Here is a 6,000-nt window from a genome sequence, read left to right on the forward strand (position 1 = left end):
ATGCGGAAAATGGCGGAAATTGAATTTTGAATGCAGAAATTTGCTCATCTGAGAAAATCAAAATCTACATTTCTAGAGGGAATATTTTGCATCAGATTTGACTATTAAAAATATTATCAAACAATTAAAACAGTTCATTAAGAAATAATTTTCTTGATTCACCAACACGTTATTATTAATTATGAATTGAATACGGAAAATGGCGGAAATTGAATTTGGAATGCAGAAATTTGCTCATCTGAGAAAATCAAAATCTACATTTCTAAAGGGAATATTTTGCATCAGATTTGACTATTAAAAATATTATCAAACAATTAGAACAGTTAATCAAAAAATAATTTTCTTGTTTCACCAACACGTTATTATTAATTATGAATTGAATGCGGAAAATGGAGGATATTGAATTTGGAATGCAGAAATTTGCTCACCTAAGAAAATCGAAATCTACACTTCTAAAGGGAATTTCTCAAACAAATCTGCATTTTTTAAAATTGCTAATCCTCATATTAAGGAATTAAAACCCACAATTTGCATCAGATTTGATTATTAAAAATATTACATCAAGCGTTAAAATAATTACATAGATTTTTTTTACAAAAATTTTTTAATACAAAAATTTTTTTTTATATGCTTTATTTTTCCGCGAACCCACCTGTACCGAAAATAGCATGCCTTTGAATGATTATAGCATTGAACTAGCGCGAGCTTTTCGGTCTCTCGGCAAACTCGCCTCGCCTTGGCTTCGATTCCCGTTGTCGCGTCCTCAAAGGTTACCGCGAGATTGCACCTCGTTGCATTAAAATTCGCGTCGCATGTATTTTTGAGGCCGCGTCACCGGCGACGCGAAATGCGAGAGATGATAGCGCGAGCTTTAATGCGATTTTTTTTTTTTTTTTTTTTTTTCGTGGAAAGGGATTCCGCCCACGGCATTCCCGATCGGACTCTCGCGTCCCCATTTCGCGAACTCCACCTCGCAGGGATACGCGATTGTCCTCGAGTGTGACATTTTTCGAAAGCCTCGTTTGTCTTCGACGCTCGCCTTGGCACCGACTTCGAGTCGAGTCAAGTACATTTTTTTCGCCCGAATATCATGTGTCGCGAATATTTTCAGAGTATACCGCTTTGTTTACTATACTATTTCTCACGTCGAGAATTCTTCTCGGATACTTCGAATTCTTCCGTGAATTTTCCGTCAGTTTTCTTAGTTTCTCAGGTAGATAACATTATGTCAATCCAAGAATTACTCTGTCCACGGCGCCAATTAAAAAATAGATATAATTCATATTTCCAACGAGAGAATATAATTCAATTATCACGATACAAAATTATTATTCTAACTAATATTAAATTTAAAAAATATATTGTGTGTTAAATATATGTATTATATAATATTAAATTAATATAATAATTAATATAATTAATATAATAAATTATAATATTAAAATAATATAATATTAAATTAATAAAATAATTAATATAATAAATTATAGTATTAAAATAATATAATATTAAATTAATAAAATAATTAATCTAATTAAATTAATATAATATTAATATAATGATAAATTATAATATTAAATTAAAAAGCAAAGAGGGATGGGTGTTTATTTTTTATAATTAAAATGTAAATCGCATAATTGCAAGGAAATTACAGCAGGAATAGAGGAGCGCTCTGCGAGGAATAAATTCATAGTTAACGGTTCGATGGCGATCGCGTGGGCGTAACGCTCTAACGAGTCGTGTCATTCCCGGATGATAATGTCCATACGAGTCAGGAGACAGCGGCGCGTCGACCTTCGCGCCGATCTCTCCGCGAATTAACGACATTCCCGACCGGCCTATGTCACAATACGAGGAGACCTATGACCAACGCCGACGGCTAGCGAATCGTTTCTACGAATGCGCGAATCATGACGCATAAATTGACCGTGATTGTCCGCGCATGGCCGAGCCGGAACAAAAGGAGAGAAATTGCGACTAGCCTCGCTTGCGTCAGACCAATTTTTGTATCGAGCATTCTAAAGCATCTCATAAGTCCTTCTGAATGTAAATCGCTCGATAGTCCTCATTTTCCAAATTAATCGTCGTAAAAGAAGATTCACGAGACGAAAATCGTGGAATCGTAAGAGACAGATATTTTATATAAAAACTAATTTTTTTTTATTTTTATTTTACTTAAAAAATTTTTTTATATATTAAAATACAATCCTGAAATAATCTAAATTTGTTATCTTATTGTTAGTAAAATCGAAGGATTGTAGAGGCAGATATTTTATAGAAAAAATAAATTTTTATTTTATTTAAAAAATTTTTTTTATATTAAAATACAATCCTGAAATAATCTAAATTTGTAATCTTAGTAAAATCGAAGGATTGTAATATAGAATGATATTTGTGTATCATTATTATAGGGACATAATAAAATTTTTCTTAATAAATACATTTATTATTATCTTTGCCAAAGAGAGATTTCGTGAAAATCAATCGGAATATTAGTATTATCGCGGATAATATTCGCGATCGTTTCATTAATTTAGGAATTTTATAAAAAAATTGTAAGTTATCCCAAACAAAGAGATAGACAAATAGGCAAACAAATAAAGATAGAAAGATGAGGAATTTCATCTCGCGGCAAATAAGCAATAAGAAGTGTTGCCACCGAAAATTGGACCCAAGCCACCGATGTTTGAGCTGACTAATCAAATGTGCACTTCGTAGGCTTATTCCGGTTCTTCGAAGAACTCCTCTCACAAGCTTTCGCATACTTTTCCGCCCGCCGCACGGTTTATTTCCGTTGTATAATTCGCGAAAATAAATGTTTCGCAGGCGTTTTCAAACGCAAATCAGTCCGCGGCCAGAATAAATCCGTCTAAACTCGTCAAAGCTCGCTTCGATTATATAAAAGTACAATTTTTAACGAGAAATATTTAAAATAATTCTACTTGCGAAGCGCGTTTAATTAACGAGCAAAATAAATCTGTCGCACGTCCTTGAGCGAATAATTTCTCGTGTTATATAACTCCGAATATTTTGAATAGCATCTTGGGTGTAATTTAGAAAATATACGTGTCAGAAAATGTATAAATATATATGTGCGATATACATATATGATATAACTATTTGACATAATTATCCATAATTAAAACAGCGCTTTTCCAATATGCACATATATGTATAACTAGTGATATGACTATTAATGAATATATCAATTATTGCATAAAGTATAGAGCAGTGCTTTTCCAATTTAATAAATTCGACTATAAATATTTTAAACACGCTCCGAATATAAATCAATGTAAAATTTATTTCTACTAAATTATTTTCAAAAGAATAAAATTTCAATAAAATAAAAATAATCATTAAATAATAAAATAATTAAATATTTGTGAAGCTATTTATTTGTATTTATTAGGCTTTTATATTTCAAGGGAAAATTGCGACAGCAAGTACGTGGAGTTTATCAATTTCCACTGATGTCATTTAATGCAACAGATTGTCGCATTTTGTTTATCATGATGCACATTATGAATAATAATTGCTTCACCATTATTCCCGGGAAACTATGTGCGTCGGCACGCTAATAACGATTTCTTGCAGCGCAAGACTTTGAACTTATCATTATATAGTCAATTTTATTTGGTTCTAAGTTCTAAGAATATTTATGTAAACGATGACATGTTAATCATCAACAAATACGTTCTTCTATTTTTCTCATCGCTTTAAAATTCTACAAAATACTGTCAAGCGCGTTCTAATTTTTTTTTATTATAATTTATTTTTTTTATTATAATTTTATATAATTATAATAAAATTTATTTTTTTATTATAATTTTATATAATTTATTTTTTTTATTATAATTTATTATAATTAAAAAATAGATTTTCTCTGGCTTTTCTTCCAATTTCTCTCTTTTTTTTCGCTTGATGTGAAATTAAAAATTCGATAATGAAAAATTATGGTATAGTTTCTTCTGTTTTGCTACAACAAACAAATAATCCTTTTAAAAGACACATTAAATTATGTTCAGAGAGGAGTTCCAAGCAGATATCTGTCGACATCTTCTCAACAAAATTAATTACACGATGTGCTTGCATCATCATTTACGTAAACTGTTATCGATTTGCTAAAATCGAGTATGTTTCACTAGCGACTATGAGCCACTTGGTTTCCCTCTACACCGCAAGTTCGAGCACTTTTAGCTAAGCACACAAAACACGTTCTCTATTTACAGAGCGCGATTCTCGGTAAAGCATTTAGCGAGGAACAGCTCGTGTTGCCTTAAATTATCACGCGCAATCAACCGAGTAGATTACTAATCTCGAAAGATGAAACGGCTTTGTTAATTTGACCGCAATAATATTTCGTCGAGGGGAAATATCGATCGTTTCTCGCGGCCAAAGAACTTCGTTTAATGAATTTTTCACATCCTCAAGAAGGAATGCTCTATTTTCAACATCGAGGAAATATCGGTCAAAAGGATCTCAATTATCCGAATTAATTATTATAAAAGCTATGCATAAGTTATGAAAATATGGAATTTATTATTTCGGTTGACACGATTTTTTGACGATGTTATATTTAAGACGAGAAAAATATATTCACCTGTATGTTTTTTAAAACTAACTTTTATCAATTATTAATTATTGTAATAATTAATTATTAATTATCGTAACTTTTGGCAAATTAATTATGGCACTAATAATAAAATTGCTACGTATCGTGGCCTCTATGCTTCTAGCTCAAACGACTCGACAGAATTTCGAGAGATCAAATTATTCTATAAATATATTTTGTCTTTTTATTAAATTAAATTTTTATTAAATTAAATTTTATTAAAAATTTATTAAAATTTTATTAAATTAATTGTCCTACCTTCTTGTGTGACAATTGAATAAATGTGATTATTTAATATTGATAGCATTAAATAGTCCAACAATCGATATGTCATTAATATGTCATATAATCAAGACATTTATTCTAATTTGCAATCTTGCACTATCACTTAAATAATAAATGTCTCGTACGTTTAATAATATCAAACGGATCACGATGCATTTGATAAAAATCAGATATATATTTAATAACTTCTCTCGGTAACTGTACATTTTTTGTTGAGGTACGCTTGAGAAAATATTAATAATATCGGCCAATAGAGTGAATTTCGTGCATTTTGCAGGGGATTCGATTTGCCGATTTTTCGGGCAATGCATTCGAGCAATACTTTCGCGTGTACTTTCAGATAAGTACACAAAACACGTATTTGTATTTACAGAACGATTTCCAGTAGTGGTGCGACGCTGTTCTGCAAGAAACACTCGAGAGCAAAGAAACGATCTCGGAGAGTAAAACGGTGCGGTGAAGATGTTTGTTCCGTGCAAATCGCACACAAACGCAAAAGGCTCTTAAAACAAATTCCGATAAGCAGTGCAGCTTCTCTAAAAAAATGCACTAATGGATGCAACGCGGCTGAGAAGAATAAAAAAAAAAAAGATTGAATTTTAATGTGAAAGTTAATGATATATTTATGATATTAGTATAAATCGACTTGAGTTTTTTAAAAATTGTTAACAATAAATTATGATTAATTGTACTGTTTTCACTTTTATTATAGTTGTGAGATAATCATACGAGCAATAAAATATGATTATCGATCCTTCAAAATAAATTACTCAAGCTTTTTTCGATTTATTTCGGGAACATCAAAACGAATGGCGTTAACAGTGAAAAACGGAAACAAACTTGATTTCGAATGTGAGGCGAAACGTTGGATCCTGTACAGATTCTTCAACGTTCTCGATTGAACGACGACTTTTGAAGCAGACCCCGATAATGGAAATTGTTGTATGGGCAGCATGAAATCATCGGAATGTCACGACTCGCCAATAAAATCCGCGCAAAGGGACAATCAGCAAAGGGAACGAATCGGCACAAAATTTCTCTTCACATCCAATCCAGAAAGAAGATATTCCCTGTGCACACGTAAGAATTCGCTTTGGAAT

General features: G+C 31.4%; 1 long non-coding RNA gene across 1 annotated transcript in view; it reads left to right on the plus strand.

Annotated features, from left to right (window-relative positions):
- Positions 1-5,496, plus strand: part of LOC112637557 — a 126,455-nt gene extending 120,959 nt beyond the window's left edge. The window contains exon 3 of the long non-coding RNA XR_003122608.1: positions 5,274-5,496. This is a non-coding gene — a long non-coding RNA (uncharacterized LOC112637557). The remainder of the gene's footprint in view (positions 1-5,273) is intronic.
- The last annotated feature ends 504 nt before the right edge of the window (positions 5,497-6,000 follow it).

Source organism: Camponotus floridanus, unplaced genomic scaffold (assembly GCF_003227725.1).
Source record: "Camponotus floridanus strain SB8 unplaced genomic scaffold, Cflo_v7.5 scaffold18, whole genome shotgun sequence".
Taxonomy (NCBI): domain Eukaryota; kingdom Metazoa; phylum Arthropoda; class Insecta; order Hymenoptera; family Formicidae; genus Camponotus; species Camponotus floridanus.